Raw genomic sequence first — 19,936 nt, forward strand, 5'->3', positions numbered from 1 at the left:
CGTTCGGAGACCAGGAAGCCTAGGAGCTGGCCGGCTGGCACTCCGAACACGCATTTCTCGGGGTTGAGCTTGATTTGGAACCGGTGTAGGTTCTCAAATGTTTCCTTGAGGTCTTCCAACAAGGTGTCGCGCTTCTCCGTCTTCACCACAATGTCGTCTACGTAGATGTGGGCGTTTCTGCCGAGCTGCTTGAGGAGGCACTTCTGCATGCAACGCTGAAAAGTGGCACCGGCATTTCTTAAGGCGGATGTCATAGTCAGGTAGCAAAAGCTCTGAATGGCGTGATGAAGGCGGTCTTCAGGCGGTCTGCCGGATCTAGCTTTATCTGGTGGTATCCTGAGTAAGCATCCAAGAAACTCAATAGCTCGCATCCGGCCGTGGAGTCTATCACTTGATCAATCCTTGGCAGGGCAAAGGGATCTTTGGGGCAGGCCTTGTTGAGGCTCGTGTAGTCTATGCACATGCGCCACTTGTTATTCTTCTTTAACACGAGGACCGGGTTGGCGAGCCATTCTGGAAAGAAAACTTCCATAATGAAGCCGGCTGCCAGAAGCCGGGCTATCTCTTCTCCTACAATCCTTCTTTTCTCCTCTGACAGTCGGCGGGGGGGTTGTTTGACTGGTTTTGCGTCTTCTCGGACGTGTAGTTTGTGCTCGGCGAATTCCTTCGGAACACCTGGCATGTCCTTGGGGGACCCTGCAAAGATGTCCCGATTCTCATGGAGGAAGTCGGCGAGCTCGCCTTCCTATTTGCTGTTTAGGTTTGCCCCGATGACGGCAAACCTCTCTGGGTGCTCGGGGTCAAGAGGTATCTTCTTCGTCTCCTTGGCCGGCTGGAAAGATCCTTGGGCATCGTACTCCTTGGGATCGGGGGACAAGGCCGACTGTTTGCCGGCCATGGCCACGACTCGGTCCAACATCTTCTTTTCTTCGGCAATCACAAGGGACTCGGCCAGCCGGCTGCTGCGCACTCGGAGGATTTCTTGTAATCGCCGGCTATGGTGATGACGCCCTTGGTGCTCGGCATCTTCATTTTGAGGTAAGCATAGTGGGGAACTGCCATGAACCTGGCCAAGGCAGGTCGGCCAAGCAATGCATGGTAGGGGCTCTCCAGGTCCACCACTTCAAACCAGATCGCTTCTCGGCGGAAATTCTCCTTGTCCCAAAGAGTACATCAATCTTGATCTTGCCAATGGTGGCGCAGGACAGGCCGGGTACAATGCCATGGAACACAGTCCGAGTAGGCATGAGTTGCTTTGTCTTGACGTTCAGCTTCTCCAGGGTGTCATGGTATAGGATGTTGATGCTGCTCCCGCCGTCTATCAGCACGCGGGAGAAATGGGCGGCGCGTCTGTCCGTTGCAAGGGTGGCATCCAGAACCAACGCATAAGAGCCGGGAGATGGCATCATCTCTGGGTGGTCGGCCCGGCTCCAGCTGATAGGTTTTTCTGACCAGTGCATGTGCTCGGCGGGGTTGGCCGCGACCATGCTGACTTCCTGGTGCTCTCGGCGTTTGCTGCGCCGGTCTTGGGGCTGGCTTGTAAAGATGATATAGGCGGGATGCTCGTCGGTCTCATCGTGCACGGCTCCGACTGTGGGCCGAGTGGTCGGCGGCTGCGGAGCCGGAGGCGGCGGACCGGCAGGCGGAGGCGGCGCGAGCCCTTCGCCTTTGGAGATTCGGGTGAGCCAGTGGCACTTCCGGGTTGTGTGGTTGGACGGCTTCGCGCCGTTGTGGAACTTGCATGGGGCGTCGAGAGTTTGCTCGTAGGAGAAGGCCGGCTGCCAAGTCGGCTTGCCGCCCTTGTGTTTCTTGGGTGCGGGCCGCCCTTCGGGCTGCTCGTCTTCGACTGTGGCCACCTGCCGACTGGTGGAGGGCGGCTCGGGGTCCTTGCGCTTGTGGTCGTTCTGGTGTGGGCGTCGGCCGGAGTCCCCAGCTGGCGTCTTGGGCGCCGGGTTGAGTACCTTCCCGGACGTGTCTACCCGGAGTTCGGTCTTCATTGAGGATTTGGCGGTGGCGTACTTGTCCGCTATGACCAGAAGCTCGTTGAGGGTAGTCGGCTCGTTGCAGAGGAGCTTGTGCTTGAGGAGGGTGCCTTCTCGGCACCTGGTAGTGAAGTATTCTATGGCTTGCACCTCGTGCACCCCTTCGCAAGAGTTGCGGAGCTTGGCCCAACGCGTGAGGTAGTCGCGAGTGGACTCGGCGGGGCCTTGTACGCACAAGGAGAGTTGTCTGGGCTTGGGAGCCCGCTTGTAGGTGCTGGTGAAGTTGCGGACGAAGGCTTCTGTGAAGTCTAGCCAGCTGTTGATGCTGTATGGCTTGAGGCTGTTGAGCCAGGTCCGCGTCGTGCCTTGCAGCATGAGGGGCATGTACTTCACGGCAACGCGCCTGTTGCCGTTTTCTATGCTAACCGCCGTGGAGTAGTCGATTAACCAATCTTCCGGCTTCACAGAGTCGTTGTACTTGGGCGTGTCTCTTGGGAGTGAGAACCCTTTGGGGAAAGGTTCGTCGCGGATGCGGGGGCCGAAGGAAGGCGGGCCGACATCGTCTTCTTCTTCTAGCGCCAGGGATCGCGCTAGGCGGTCGATCTGATGGCGGGTGTCGTTCTCGCCGACTCCTTCGCGGCGACCTAGTCGGCCGCTGAGAGTCGGATGCGTGACAGGTGGTGGGTGGGATATCTCTCTCCGCGGGGCGGGGGCGGAGGCGGGTTGCCCCGCCGCTCCACGGCCCGGGGGTGGCCTTCTGCGTCTCGCTCGATGGAGATTCGGGTTCGGCTTCGGCTGGCAGCCGGCTCTTTCTCGTGCCGCGCGCGGGTTTTACCTGTAGTCGGCGTCCGAGACGTCGCGCCGTGATCTCGGCGCGGGGGAGGGCTTTCCGCGCGAGCATCAGCTTCGTGCCGCTGCGCGGCTGCATCGATTAGCTGCTGGATGCGTCTGGTCATGTGGGGGAGTTCTTCGGCCCCCAGTCCGTCTAACTCGTCTTGCGTAGACTGGGCGGTCGACTCCTAGCGTGTCGGCGAGGGCAGCGCCGCGCTGTCTAACAACGCCGGCCCGGCTTGGCCCACCAGGGGGCGGCGTGCCAAAGGCGGCGCGGTCGGCTTCGCGCCGGTGGGCCTTAGTGAGGCGTCTCATGGAAGCCAACTTCCGGCCCTCCGCGAGGAGGGCGAGGCAGCGAGCCTCCAGTGCTTCGGCGTCGGTGTCGGCTGGGAGGGGGATGGACAAGTCGTGGGCCACCGCATGCGGGGCGTCGTGGGCGTTCTCGCCAGAAGCGCCGCCATGGCCGATGACCATCACCTCGATGGTGTCAGCGTCGCAGCCATCGGCCCGGGGCAGCGGGTCGTTGAAGATCGCGACGTCGGTGGGGAAAGCGTCGAGCGAGGCCGTGTCGGAGTCGACAGGCATCGGATCGATGGAGCCAACAGACTCCAAGTCCACAGCAGGCTCGCCGAAGACATGGAGCTGGCCGAGGAGGTTGACGAGGTGGTCGGTGCCCGCATCAGAGGCGAGCTCATCGGAGATGAGGGTCTTGTCAAGGAGATTGGCGAGGCCGCTCGCTGCGCAGACGTTGGTGACGCCTTGCAGCGCATCACGGCAAGCGCCATCGGGCGTGCCGGGCTGGCTACGCTCGCTGGGGAGGAAGAGGGTTCCCGTCCAGAACAGGTCTCCGGACGACGGTGCACCTGGCCCCATGGTGGGCGCCAAATGTCGGGTGGTAGGTGCGACATATGCCAACGGGTGGCTTATCATTGTGGGAGCCAGTAAGACGTCGCCGGTGCCTGGAAGTGGGATGAGGCGAAGACATGCACGCCGGCGAATCTTACCCAGCTTCGGGGCTCTCCGTGGAGATAACACCCCTACTGCTGCTCTGCGGGGTCTCCGCATGATCACTAGATGGATGAGTGGCTACAAGATGCTCCTTGAGCTGTTTGGCGAGAGGAGGAAGAAAGGCACGGCTCGCTCTCTTCTCCTCCCTATGTGGTGTCTAAAACTAGCATAGATCAACCCTTTGCATGGGTGCCCCGAGGGGTTTATATAGGCTCACCCCCCGGGGGTACAATGGTAATCCGGCTGGGCGTGGGCCCCAGCCGTCTGTGTCTACGCTCGCCGGCTTCTGCGCCGGCTGCTGGGGCCCGCCGGCTGCTGGGGCCCGCCGGCTGCCGGCTCCTTGGTCGACAGGCAGGCCCCACTGTCCAAGGCCTTGTCGGTGGCTGGTTACTGTGGCCTTGACCTGGTGACGAGGGCTTCGCTGAGGTGAGCGTGGCTACAGCGCCGCCGCCCGGCGGGCGATCGCTGTAGCCTCACCGCGTCTTGCCTCCTTAATGGGGAGTCTCCTTCGAGGGAGGGGGCAAGCCGGCTGCGGGAAGCCGGCCCCGTCTCGGGCCGACTAGGGGAGGCCTGGCCGCCTTCGGGCGTCTCTCTGCCTGAAGGGGCCCACCGCCCGTGGCCGCGCTGGCGGCCCATCGCGGGTGACATCAGGGTCAACATGGCAACAGTGCCGCGCCGGACGGGTCATGGCCACCCCGTACGGTGCACTGTGCCAGGCGTGCTCCAGGATTCGGGGGTGGCAGGCTTTACTGTAGCCACGCCCCATCACATTGCCGTTATGTGGATGCAGACTTCGAGGGTACGATCTTGACCGCTTGGTGGGAGCCGGCCTCTTGGAGTCGGCCTTCTCGTGGCCGGCTTCTCGGAGCCGGCCCTCCCGCGGCTTTCTTCATGAGGGCTAAAGTCGGGCCACCTTCCGATAGTCGGCCTGGGAGACAGCCGGCAAGGGGAAGGCGGCCCCACGTCTTGGATTCTTGAGGGCCGGACCAGCTCGTAATTTTTTCAGAAGGGCCAGGGGGAGCCAGCTAGGCTACCCGTGGTCATTTACTCCGACACAAAATGAGAAGAGCGAGTAGTGATCTAAGGCTTTAGCTTACTGGTCGTGTCCTATAGTCAGCGTGTGCTCTGATACCATCTTGGTAGCGACCAGACCTCAAACGGTCCAATCTCTGTGCTTCGGTGTCATCCCTGGATCAGTAATGCTGACACCACACAGTACTTGAAGGATTTATAACAGAGTAGCAATCACACACTTATTACATCGAGAGTCTCAAAAGAGAACTTACTACAATAAATATGGCTTAAGGCCATCTAATAACGATAACAGCGGAAGGCTTGGAAGATAAGTGAGTCCATCAACTCCAACGGCATCACTGAGTATAGAACTATGACCTAAAGGCACCTTACTCGTCATCTGAAAAGTCTGCAACATGAACGTTGCAGCCCGAAATGGGTCAGCACATGGAATATGCTGGCAATGTAACACATAGAGAGCAATGAAAGAATAAGACTATACTACATGCATATTTGGCTGGTGGAAAGCTCTATGGTTACAGTTTTGCGTAAAGCCAATTTTTCCCTACTGTAAAGAAATACATTTTATTAACTATTAGGGTGGTTGTTAAACATTGAGAGTGTAGACACCCTCTCAATCCTAATTAGGCATCATCATTAAAAACCCAACAAAATTAATTAGAGTAACATGATGAGATTCACATGATAATCCAAGTACTAGATACTCAAGATGTCCATAACCGGGGACACGGCTAACCATGATTAGTTTATACACTCTGCAGAGGTTTGCGCATTTTTCCCCACAAGACTCGATCTTCCGTTGGGATTCTCGCACTACATGGTGTTTGAGAAACGGATGACCGAGACATAGTCTTTCAGAAGCGCTCACACCTTACGAACGGGTAGACCGTTACACCTACTTTCCCCTACATCTGCTAGTCTACCACTGTAAGAGTTCGCACAACTTAATCAACTATGCTAGAGCCCATAGTAGCTTGTGGCTACACACGGAAGTTTCTAGTATGAATAATCTCATGATCCCTTTGAGTCTGGGTGGCGGTCCGAAAGAAAAATAGGCAATCGCTGGAATACCCAGGTGCCTCAATCCATCCAGATGTGTATTTAAGTTGCCACCTTAGATAAACCATTAATTTAACAATCTCACATCTGTCATGTATTTCACTCACCCAATCCACGTCTACTAGCATAGCATAGCAATATAAGCAAACGTAGAAGTAACTCCCAAAGGTTTGATAATAACAGGCAATAGGTACTACCTCATCTACTTCCCAACCCACAATTTAATTAGATCCTAATCATGCAATGTGTGAGGATTGATCTAATGCAATAAAAATTGGGTAATAGGAGGTATGATCAAAGTGTTACTTGCCTTGTTGATGATCCGCAAAACCTAGCGATTCAAAGTAGCAAGCGGCGCACTCCGGGTACTCTATCGCAAACAAACAAGCATACAATAAGTACTCAACTAATGCATAGGTAAAACTCAAATAAGAGATCTAACCAGAAAGTTCAACTTAAGAACTCCGGTTGGCAAAAAGAATCAAATCGAACGAAGCAACGAAAGACAAACGGCGAAAGAAACAAGCTTCGTTTACTAATCTGGATCTAGGTCAAATTTTACAGAAGCAAAACTGGTTTAAGTTGGTTAAACGGAAAGAGGGTTTCGAGACGAAACTCTAGGCGCTTGAATCGCCTGATTCTGACAAACGAGCGAAAAGTTATACTAAAACAAAAATCGGATCAGAAATCGGGATCAGAAAAATCGCGGATTTAATCCGAGAAAAAGAAAAACGACGAACAGATTAACGAACGAATGTTTGTTATCTGGATCTAAACAATGAACACGTTGGTTAAAACGAATGAACGAGGGAACGCTCGCTAATTAACTAAACCGAGAAAAAAACCGATCTATCTAAAAAAACGAATCTAAAAAAACCAAAAAACGGGTGAAAATCAACGGTTTTCTAAAAAAACCGGCTGGCGACGGCGGTTCGACCTCGTCGGTGGCGGGGCTCCGGCGGCGGTGGGGCGGCGGCGCGGCGGCGGCTTTGGGCTGAGGCGGCCCGGGTGGCGTGCTATATAAAGCCCCCGGCCAGGCGGAGTCCTGGCCGGACACGGCCCAAGGTCGGTTCGCGTTTTTTTAAATAATTACGCTTAGAAAAAAAAGGAATACTAAACGGACTCCAAAAATCCTGAAATAAATTTTCCCCGGCTTCTAAAATCAAGCCGCACAGGATGAACATTTATTTGGGGCCTAAATGCAATTTTAAAAAATGCGCATTTTTCCTAAATTCAAATAAAATAGCAAATAAAACCAAAATAAAATCTTATTTGATTTTATTATTAAATCCTCAATATTTCTTTATTTTGGGAAAGTCATTTTATTCCCTCTCTCATATTTTGTAATAGAAATAATTGAAGATAAAATAAATAAAATCAAATGATCCTATTTTCAAAATTTGAGAAAACTCAAATATGAAAATAACGAAATCCCCAACTCTCTCCGAGGGTCCTTGAGTTGCGTGAAATTTCTAGGATCAACCAAAATGCAATAAAATATGATATGCAAAGATGATCTATTGTATAACATTCCAAATTGAAAATTTGAGATGTTACAAAAAGTTTGATTGTGTTAAATCTTTTATGGATACCAATGTTTTTCGTAAATTTAGCACTAAATATGGACTTGACTCTGAGATAGTAGCTTCTTTCTGTGAATCTTTTGCTACTCATGTGAATCTCTCTAAGGAGAAGTGGTTTAAATATCATCCTCCCATAGAAGTAAAAGTAGTTGCACCTATTAAAGTTGAAGAAAAGACTATCACTTATAATGATCCTATTGTTCCTACTGCTTATGTTGAGAAACCACCTTTTCCTGTTAGGATAAAAGATCATGCTAAAGCTTCAAATGTGGTTCATAAAAGCAATATTAGAACCTATACACCTCCTGAGAAAGTTAAAGTTGAACCTAATATTGCTATTGTTAAGGATCTCTTGGCTGATAATATTGATGCGCATGTTATTTATTTCTGTGATGAAACTGCTAGAATTGCTAAACCTTGTGCTAAAGATAAACATAGACCTGTGGTAGGCATGCCTGTTATTTCTGTTAAAATAGGAGATCATTGTTATCATGGCTTGTGTGATATGGGTTCTAGTGCTAGTGCAATACCTATTGACTTATACAGAGAAATTATGCATGATATTGCACCTGCTGAGTTAGAAGATATTGATGTCACAATTAAACTTGCCAATAGAGATACTATTTCACCAATTGGGATTGTTAGAGATGTTGAAGTCTTGTGTGGGAAAACTAAATATCCTGCTGATTTTCTTGTTCTTGGTTCCCCACAAGATAGCTTTTGTCCCATTATATTTGGTAGACCCTTCTTAAACATTGTTAATGCTAGGATAGACTGCAAAAGGATATTGTTACTATTGGTTTAGGTGATATGTCTCATGAGTTCAACTTTTCTAAATTTCGTAGACAACACCGTGAAGAGGAATTGCCTAGTAAAGATGAAATTATTGGTCTTGCTTCTATTGTCGTACCTCCTAGTGATCCTTTAGAACAATATTTGCTAGACCATGAAAATGATATGTTTATGAATGAAAGAAGGGAAATAGATGAGGTGTTCTTTAAACAGGGACCTATTCTGAAACACAACTTGCCTGTTGAAATCTTAGGGGATCCTCCTCAACCCAAGGGTGATCCCATTTTTGAGCTTAAACCATTGCCTGATACTCTTAAATATGCTTATCTTGATGAAAAGAAGATATATCCTGTTATTATTAGTGCTAACCTTTCAGAGAAGGAGGAAGAAAAATTATTGAAAATTCTGAAGAAACACCGTGCTGCTATTGGATATACTCTTGATGATCTTAAGGGCATTAGTCCGACTCTATGTCAACACAAAATAAATTTGGAGAAAGATGTCAAACCGGTTATTAATCACCAACGACGGCTGAATCCTAAGATGAAAGAAGTGGTAAGAAAAGAAATACTAAAGCTCCTTGAGGCAGGTATAATTTATCCCGTTGCTGATAGTCAGTGGGTAAGTCCTGTCCATTGTGTTCCTAAGAAGGGAGGTATTATTGTCGTTCCTAATGATAAAGATGAATTGATTCCGCAAAGAATTATTATAGGTTATAGGATGGTAATTGATTTCCGCAAATTAAATAAGGCTACTAAAAAAGATCATTACCCCTTACCTTTCATTGATCAAATGCTAGAAATATTATCCAAACATACACATTTTTGCTTTCTACATGGTTATTCTGGTTTCTCTCAGATACCTGTGTCAGCTGATGATCAATCAAAGACCACTTTTACTTGCCCTTTCGGTACTTTTGCTTATAGACGTATACCTTTTGGTTTATATAATGCACCTGCTACCTTTCAAAGATGCATGATGGCTATATTCTCTGATTTTTGTGAAAAGATTTGTGAGGTATTCATGGATGATTTCTCCGTTTATGGGTCCTCTTTTGATGATTGCTTAAGCAACCTTGATCGAGTTTTGCAGAGATGTGAAGAAACTAACCTTGTCTTGAATTGGGAGAAATGTCACTTTATGATTAATGAAGGTATTGTCTTGGGGCACAAAATTTCTGAAAGGGGCATTGAAGTTGATAAAGCTAAAGTTGATGCTATTGAAAAGATGTCGTGTCCCAAGGACATCAAAGGTATAAGAAGTTTCCTTGGTCATGCCGGCTTTTATAGGAGGTTCATTAAGGACTTCTCAAAAATTTCTCGGCCTTTGACTAATTTATTACAAAAAGATATACCGTTCATCTTTGATGATGATTGTATAGAAGCATTTGAAATACTTAAGAAAGCATTAATCTCTGCACCTATCGTTCAGCCACCTGATTGGAATTTACCTTTTGAAATTATGTGCGATGCTAGTGATTATGATGTAGGTGTTGTTCTAGGGAAAAGAGTTGATAAGAAATTAAATGTTATTCAATATGCTAGTACTCTAGACAATGCCCAGAGAAATTATGCTACTACTGAAAAAGAATTCTTAGTAGTTGTATTTGCTTGTGATAAGTTCAGACCTTATATTGTTGATTCTAAAGTAACTATTCACACTGATCATGTTGCTATTAAATATCTTATGGAAAATAAAGATGCTAAACCTAGACTTATTAGATGGGTTCTCTTGCTACAAGAATTTGGTTTGCATATTATTGATAGAAAGGGAGCCGAGAACCCCGTTGAGATAACTTGTCTAGGTTGGAAAATGTTCTTGATGACCCACTACTTATTGATGATAGCTTTCCTGATGAACAATTAAATGTCATAAATGCTTCTCACACTGCTCCATGGTATGCTGATTATGCTAATTACATTGTTGCTGAGTTTATACCACCTAATTTCACATACCAGCAAAAGAAAAAGTTTTTCTATGATTTACGACATTACTTCTGGGATGACCCGCACCTTTATAAAGAAGGAGTAGATGGTGTTATTAGACGTTGTGTGCCTGAGCATGAACAGGAACAGATCCTACGCAAGTGTCACTCCGAAGCTTATGGAGGACACCACGCGGGAGATAGAACTGCACATAAGGTATTGCAATCTGGTTTTTATTGGCCTACTCTCTTCAAGGATGCCCATAAGTTTGTTGTATCTTGTGATGAATATCAAAGAATTAGTAATATTAGTAGACGTCAAGAAATGCCTATGAATTATTCACTTGTTATTGAACCATTTGATGTTTAGGGCTTTGATTATATGGGACTGTTTCCTGCCTCTAATGGATATACACATATTTTAGTTGCTGTTGATTACGTTACTAAGTGGGTAGAAGCTATTCCAACTAGTAGTGCTGATCATAACACCTCTATTAAGATGCTTAAAGAAGTTATTTTTCCAAGGTTTGGAGTCCCTAGATATTTAATGACTGATGGTGGTTCACATTTTATTCATGGTGCTTTCCGTAAAATGCTTGCTAAGTATGATGTTAATCATAGAATTGCATCTCCTTATCACCCACAGTCTAGTGGTCAAGTAGAATTGAGTAACAGAGAACTCAAATTAATTTTGCAAAAGACTGTTAATAGATCTAGAAATAATTGGTCCAAGAAACTTGATGATGCATTATGGGCCTATAGAACTGCGTATAAAACTCCTATGGGTATGTCTCTGTATAAAATGGTTTATGGAAAAGCATGTCACTTACCTCTCGAACTAGAACATAAGGCATATTGGGCTATTAAAGAGCTCAACTATGATTCCAAACTTGCCGGTGAGAAGAGGTTATTTGACATTAGCTCACTTGATGAATGGAGAACCCAAGCCTATGAGAATGCCAAATTGTTTAAACAAAAAGTTAAAAGATGGCATGACAAAAGGATACAAAAGCGTGATTTTAATGTAGGTGACTATGTATTGCTATACAACTCTCGTTTAAGATTTTTTGCAGGAAAACTTCTCTCTAAATGGGAAGGTCCTTATGTTATCGAGGAGGTCTATCGTTCCGGTGCCATAAAAATCAACAACTTCGAAGGCACAAATCCGAAGGTGGTGAATGGTCAAAGAATCAAATATTATATCTCAGGTAATCCTATAAATGTTGAAACCAATGTTATTGAAACCGTAACCCCGGAGGAATACATAAGGGACACTTTCTGGAACGTTTCAGACTCCGAAAAGGATTTGGTATGTGGTACGGTAAGTAAACCGACTCCAAAACAGTTCTAATGGCATTTTTTCTCCGTTTTGGAATGTTTAGAAAAATAGAAAAATAAGAAGTAGTCCGGGAAGGACACGAGGGCTCCACGAGGGTGGAGGGCGTGCCCTACCCCCTGGGCGCGCCCCCTACCTCGTGGGCACCTCGTGCGCTCTCCGGACTCCGTTTTCTTGCATGTTACGTATTTTGGTCGGTAAAAATTCATTATATAATCTCCCGAAGGTTTTGACTCCCGTATCACGCAATTATCCTCTGTTTGTGTTTCGAGCTGTTGCTGCTGCAGATTAGAGCAAGATGTCTTCGCAAGAGTCAGTCGGGGAGAGCCGGGTGTCTCATCCGGCATCAAGATCAATGACAAACAGCAATGTTGACCACTTTGGGCCAGCAACGGAGGAAGAGATGGAGGCTGATTTGAAGAGGATAGATGCCATGGAGGAGGATCAAGAAGTCACTTCTCGCTTCCGAGCTGGATTCACAATGGGGGAACTACAGAGCTCGGCTATCCCAAACTCGGTTATCCCTTCCAATGTTAGATTTCTTTCTTATGAAAATATGAAAAAGAGTGTCACTTGTTCTCCCGCAGCTATGCAACACCCTTGGGTGCAAGGAGCTTTGGCTGTTACAGAAAAGCTTCGAAAGGAAATAATGGACCTCAAGCAGCAAGTCAATAAGCTCGAGGAGGAGAATCGTATCCTAAGGGGCATCATCGCCAAGAATATCACATCACCATCCCCGAAAAAGGAGACATAATCACATGGGTATGGGCACTCCCCTTGGCAACTGCCAAGCTTGGGGGAGGTGCCCCGGTATCGTATCACCATCACACTCCTATCTTTACCGTTTTTCTTAGTTTGATCCTTTTAGTAATATCTTGATCTAGTAGAATAAAGTTTTTGGTATGTTCTATTTTTGAGTTTTGCTTTATGATCCCTCTATGTAATCGAGTCAGTGAGCTATATAATGAAGATTAGTGTTGAGTCAAGGGCTTGATTATTTTGCCCTGATCTTGAGTGAATAAAAGAAAAGTAAAAAGAAATAAAAGAGATCATAAGGATCTTATGGAGAGTAATGAGCTCACATATAAAGAGTATTATGAATAAAAGTTGTTGAGAGTTGACAAACATAGTTTTGGTCATCATTGCAATTAATAGGAAGTAATAAAGAAAGAGAGGTCTTCACATATAAATATACTATCTTGGACATCTTTTATGATTGTGAGAACTCATTAAAATGTGATATAGTAAATAGTTGACGTTGGACAAGGAAGACAACGTAATGGGTTATGTTTTCTTACATCTAAGATAAATTATATTGCCATGGATCATCCAACATGGTTGAGCTTGCCTTTCCCCCTCATGCTAGCTAAACTCTTTGCACCAAGTAGAGATACTACTTGTGCTTCCAAATACCCTTAAACCCAGTTTTTCCATGAGAGTCCACCATATCAACCTATGTATTGAGTAAGATCCTTCAAGTAAGTTGTCATCGGTGCAAGCAATAAAAATTGCTCTCTAAATATGTATGACTTATTAGTGTGGGAGAAAATAAGCTTTATACGATCTTGTGATGTGGAAGAAATAAAAGCGACGGATTGCATAATAAAGGTCCATATCACAAGTGGCAATATAAAGTGACGTTCTTTCGCACTAAGATTTTGTGCATCCAACCATAAAAGCGCATGACAACCTCTGCTTCCCTCTGCAAAGGGCCTATCTTTTATGTTTATCTCCTACCTTACATAAGAGTCATGGTGATCCTCACCTTTCCTTTTTACATTTTATCTTTTGGCAAGCAAAATATGTTGGAAAGATCCTGGTATATATGGCTAATTGGATGTGAGTTTTCATGAACTATTATTGTTGACATTACCCTTGAGGTAAAACATTGGGAGGCAAAACTATAAGCCCCTATCTTTCTCTATGTCTGATTAAGACTTCATACCCATAAATATTGCGTGAGTGTTAGCAATTGTGAAAGACTAAAAGATGGTTGAGTATGTGGACTTGCTGAAAAGCTCTTATATTGACTCTTTCCTATGTTATGATAAATTGCAATTTCTTCAATGACTGAGATTATAGTTTGTTAGTTTTCAATGAAGTTTATGATTCATACTTGAAATTGTGATTGAATTGTTACTCTAGCATAAGAGATCATATGACAATAATTATATAAAATGATGTTCTAAGAATGATCATGATGCCCTCATGTCCGTATTTTATTTTTATCGACACATCTATCTCTAAACATGTGGACATATTTTTTGATTTCGGCTTTCGCTTGAGGACAAGCGAGGTATAAGCTTGGGGGAGTTGATACGTCCATTTTGCATCATGCTTTTATATCGATATTTATTGCATTATGGGTTGTTATTACACATTATGTCACAATACTTATGCCTATTCTCTCTCATTTTACAAGGCTTACATAAAGAGGGAGAATGCCGGCAGCTGGGATTCTGGGCTGGAAAAGGAGCAAATATTAGAGACCTATTATGCACAGCTCCAAAAGTCCTGAAACTTCACGGAAGTTATTTCCAGAATATATAAAAAATACTGAGCGCAAGAAGTACCAGAGGGGGGCCACTCACCAGCCACGAGGGTGGGGGGCGCGCCCTACCCCCTGGGAGTGTCCCCTGCCTCGTGGGCCCCCTGGTGGCCCTCCGATGCCCATCTTCTATTATATGGAGTATTTCGTTGAGGAAAAAATCATAAGCAAGCTTTCGGGACGAGACTCCACCGCCACGAGGCGGAACCTTGGCGAAACCAATCTAGGGCTCCGGCGTAGCTGTTCTGCCAGGGAAACTTCCCTTCGGGAGGGGGAAATCATCACCATCGTCATCACCAACGATCCTCTCATCGGGAGGGGGTCAATCTCCATCAACATCTTCACCAGCACCATCTCCTCTCAAACCCTAGTTCATCTCTTTTATCCAATTCTTGTCTCTAAGTCTGGGATTGGTACATGTAGGTTGCTAGTAGTGTTGATTACTCCTTGTACTTGATGCTAGTTGGTTTACTTGGTGGAAGATCATATGTTCAAATCCTATATGCACATTAATACCCCTCTGATTATGAACATGAATATGCTTTGTGAGTAGTTACGTTTGTTCCTGAGGACATGGGAGAAGTCTTGCTATTAGTAGTCATGTGAATTTGGTATTCGTTCGATATTTTGATGAGATGTATGTTGTCTCTCCTCTAGTGGTGTTATGTGAACGTCGACTACATGACACTTCACCATTATTTGGGCATAGAGGAAGGCATTGGGAAGTAATAAGTAGATTATGGGTTGCTAGAGTGACAGAAGCTTAAACCCTAGTTTATGCGTTGCTTCGTAAGGGGCTGATTTGGATCCATATGTTTCATGCTATGGTTAGGTTTACCTTAATACTTCTATTGTAGTTGTTGATGCTTGCAATGGGGGTTAATCATAAGTGGGATGCTTGTCCAAGTAAGGAAAACACCCAAGCACCGGTCCACCCACATATCAAATATCAAAGTACCGAACGCGAATCATATGAACGTGATGAAAACTAGCTTGACGATAATTCCCATGTGTCCTCGGGAGCGCTTTCTTCTATGTAAGAGTTTGCCCAGGCTTGTCCTTTGCTACAAAAAGGATTGGGCCACCTTGTTGCTCTTTATTTACTTTTGTTACTTGTTGCTCATTACAAATTATCTTATCACAAAACTATCTATTACCTATAATTTCAGTGCTTGTAGAGAATACCTTGCTGAAAACCGCTTATCATTTCCTTCTGCTCCTCGTTGGGTTCGACACTCTTACTTATCGAAAGGACTACTATAGATCCCCTATACTTGTGGGTCATCAAGACTCTTTTCTGGCGCCGTTTCCGGGGAGTGAAGCGCCTTTGGTAGGTGGAATTTGGTAAGGAAAATTTTATATAGTGTGCTGAAATTTACTGTCACTTGTTACTATGGAAAGTAATCCTCTGAGGGGCTTGTTCGGGGTATCTTCACCTCGACCAGTAGAGCAAAGAGTTGCTCCTCAACCTACTGAACCTACTAAAAATGAAAATTTCTACTTTGAAATTCCTTCGGGTATGATAGAAAAACCGCTAGCTAATCCTTTTGCAGGAGATGGAACATTACATCCTGATGAGCACCTAATATATGTGGATGAAGTTTGTGGATTATTTAAGCTTGCATGTATGCCCGATGATGTTATCAAGAAGGTCTTCCCTTTATCTTTGGAGGGAGATGCATTGACATGGTATAGGCTATGTGATGATATGGGATGATATGGTATAGGCTATCTTTCCTAACTTATCGAAAGGACTACGATAGATCCCCTATACTTGTGGGTCATCAGTGACATCTCCCGCGCCTTGATCCAGCAAGGAGATAGGGAGAGGTTGGGGAAGACTCCGTCCAGTAGCAGCACGACGGTGTGGTGGTGGAGGAGGAGTGTGGCACTCCAGCAGGGCTTCGCCAAGCACTGCGAGAGACGAGGAGGGAGAGGGGTAGGGCTGCGCTAAGAGAGAGGGAGACTCATGTTTCTGGCAGCCCCAAAAACCCCACTATATATAGGGAGAAGGGAGGGGCTGTGCCCCCATCTAGGGTCCCCCCCTAGGGGTGGCGGCCAGCCCTAGATGCATCTAGGGGGGCGGCCAGAGGGGGAGAGAGGGGGCGCACCCTGGGCCTTAGGCCCATCTGAGCCTAGGGTTTCCCCTTTCTCCCCTTCCCTGCGCCTTGGGTCTCTTGTGGGAGGCGCACCAGCCCACCTAGGGGCTAGTCCCTTCCCACACTTGGCCCACGCAGGCCTCCGGGGCTGGTGGCCCCTCCCGGTGGACCCCCGAACCCTTCTGGTGGTCCTGGTACGTTACCGATAACGCCCAGAACACTTCCGGTGTCCAAAACGGGACTTCCCATATATAAATCTTTACCTCCGGACCATTCCGAAACTCCTTGTGACGTCCGGGATCTCATTCGGGACTCCAAACAACATTCAGTAACCACGTACATCTATTCCTATAACCCTAGCGTCATCGAACCTTAAGCGTGTAGACCCTACGAGTTCGGGAGGCATGCAGACATGACCGAGACATCTCTCCGACCAATAACCAATAGCGGGATCAGATACCCATGTTGGCTCCCACATGCTCCACGATGATCTCATCGGATGAACCACGATGTCGGGGATTCAATCAATCCCGTACTCACTTCCCTTTGTCTACCGGTATGATACTTGCCCGAGATTCGATCGTTGGTATCCCTATACCTTGTTCAATCTCGTTACCGGTAAGTCTCTTTACTCGTTCGTAACACATCATCCCGTGATCAACTCCTTGGTCACATTGAGCTCATTATGATGATGTCCTACCGAGTGGGTCCAGAGATACCCCTCCGTCACACAGAGTGACAAATCCCAGTCTCGATTCGTGCCAACTCAACAAACACTTTTGGAGATACCCGTAGTGCACCTTTATAGCCACCCAGTTACGTTGTGACGTTTGGCACACCCAAAGCATTCCTACGGTATCCAGGAGTTGCACAATCTCATGGTCTAAGGAAATGATACTTGACATTAGAAAAGCTTTAGCAGACGAACTACACGATCTTGTGCTATGCTTAGGATTGGGTCTTGTCCATCACATCATTCTCCTAATGATGTGATCCCATTATCAATGACATCCAATGTCCATGGTCAGGAAACCGTAACCATCTATTGATCAACAAGCTAGTCAACTAGAGGCTCACTAGGGACATGTTGTGGTCTATGTATTCACACATGTATTACGATTTCCGGATAACACAATTATAGCATGAACAATAGACAATTATCATGAACAAGGAAATATAATAATAGTAACCATTTTATTATTGCCTCTAGGGCATATTTCCAACAGAAAGCCGCCACCGCTTGAGCCGCCTCCCGGTCCATGATTACCGTCGAACATGCTAGAATTCTTGAAAGCCTTCATGATCGTACAGTCCTTCCATAAGTGAGTGGCTGGTTTCTGCTGAGTACCGTGCCTTGGACAAGGCTCATTTAACAGCTACTCAAGAGTGGGACATGACCCGCCGGACCAAGGGGGTGGCCTCCCCTTACGTCGCTGATTATTGCCCTGTGCGTTGGTGTTAGCCACAAACTCCAGACTACCGTCAGCCTTATGTTTATTATTACCTCCTTGATTTGTCGGGTTATGCTGGTGGCCCTTGCCATTGCCGTTCTTCTTTCTCTTCCCTGTCTTCTCTTCGTCAGACGCGGGATCCTTGGTAATATCAGAGTCGGCGTATTTGACGAGAGCCGCCATCAGCTGGCCCATGTCATTACAATCGCGCTTGAGCCGCCCTAGCTTCTGTTTTGGAGGTTCAAAACGGCAATTTTTCTCCAACATTAAGACCGCGGAGCCGGCATCCATCTTATCAGATGAATGTATTATTTCCTTCACCCGGCGCACCCAATGGGTCGTGGATTCACTTTCCTCTTGCTTGCAATTAGTTAAGTCCACAATCGTCATCGGTTGCTTGCATGTATCTTTGAAGTTCTGAATAAACCGGGCTTTCAACTCTGCCCATGAGCCGATGGAATTGGGTGGCAACCCCTTCAACCAAGTGCGAGCTGTTCCATCCAACATCATGGTGAAGTACTTGGCCATCATTGCGTCACTGACCTCCAGTAACTCCATGGCCATCTCGTAACTTTCAATCCATGCCCCGGGCTGTAAGTGAGCTGTGTAATTAGGCACCTTACGAGGCCCCTTAAAATCCTTTGGCAAGCGCTCATTACGCAGAGCCGGCACCAAGCAAGGTACACCTCCAGTCCTCGTGGTCACACCTGCTTCAATAGAGGTCATTGGATAAACTGGAAAAGCTTGGTGAGCCGCCTGCTCAGCTGCCTGTTGAACCGCCCGCTCAGCCTCTTAGCGGATCCTATCCTGGTCAACCAAATTAAGAGCTCCATCACGCGCTGGGTCATGCCTATGCGGCTGGTTACGGCGCTGGGCGTTGCTTGACACGACCGATGAATCCATATGCCTGCTATAACTCGGGCTCCGGCTTGGGCGAGGGGTTGAATGAATCCTGTCTCGACTATAAGAGTATGACTCTTGCTGTGCCAGAGCCGTCTGAAGAAGTTCTCTGACCCTTCGTGTTTCGATCGCCGTCGGGGAGTCGCCTTCCATCGAGAGAGCCGCCAAACATGCCGATGCAGCGATCAGATTCTCCAAAGGGTTAGAAAAATGACCCGGTGGTGTTGGTGTATAATGAGGCGGAGCAGTATTCACACGAGGGGGTTCCATAGCCCGCGGCTGAACCAGCGCCCCTGCCCCGGGTGTTGTAATCTGGTTTGCCTCTGGTGGGTTACTGGGACCGGCCCCAGGTGTGTGGAAAAGGTTCCTAGGATCGTAAGTCAGAGGCAGACATGATTGAGTCTTCTGGTGCCTTCTCCTCATGACCTCGTTTGATGCGTTCATAACCATCGTGAGCCGAAAAGCCTCTGATTGAAGCTGCTGAGCCCGAGCGTCCAAAGCCGCCCGCTCTGCAACCATCCTGACGTCCTCCGCCGCCAAGTTTTCCTTGGCTTGTGCTACCTCCCCACGTAAACGTGCCACCTCCGCATCATGCTGAGCCTTATGCGCCGGTTCGACCACAGCGGTCAACAGGGCCGTCATCCTATCCATGAGATCCATCAGCACCTGAGCCGGTGGTCGCACGGGGTCTCCTCACCCGGCCGCTGCCGACCCGGTGGATATCGCTGCCGCAGCCGTAGAGTTTTGAGCGGGCCGTGTACCAGTCTATTCGGCGGCTCAAAGGGGTCCGGAATACTGCTGCCATCGGAACAGCCCCCAAGCCCGCCATCTTGTAGTTGATACAATGAATCCGTCTCACCTGTGGATGACTCACCGTCAGAGTAGACAGCCGTCTCACCGCCATCCACAGATCCTTCAGAAAACTCTTCTCCATGGATGCAACCCACGAAGGCACGCCTCACGGCGGGCTGAGTCCGGGCGGGTCTCGCACGCTGAGCCGTCTCGATGAGGTCGGTGCAGGTGTTCGGCTCAAGGCCCGGCTCGCCGATCCGGCCAATGAAGACGTGGATTCCGCTGAAGGGGACCCGGTGCCCGTACTCAATTGAGTCGGCGTCGGGGCCCCAGCCTGCGTCGTCGATGTAGAGCTTGCCGTGCCAACTCTTGGTCATCCGGCCCATAGCGTATCCCTTGAGCCCTTCAAAACTGCTCTTCAAGAACTCAAATCCACCGTGCGCTGGCCCCACGGTGGGCGCCAACTGTCGTGGAATTGTCATGACAGATGTCCTAGAGAAAGGACTTAGTCATGGAGCCATCGCAACTAGGAAGCTTAAAGGGGTTAATTGGGACAAAGGACACGAGAGGTTTATACTGATTCGGCCCCTTGCGGT

The sequence above is a fragment of the Triticum urartu genome, chromosome 3 (assembly GCF_003073215.2).
Source record: "Triticum urartu cultivar G1812 chromosome 3, Tu2.1, whole genome shotgun sequence".
Classification (NCBI taxonomy): domain Eukaryota; kingdom Viridiplantae; phylum Streptophyta; class Magnoliopsida; order Poales; family Poaceae; genus Triticum; species Triticum urartu.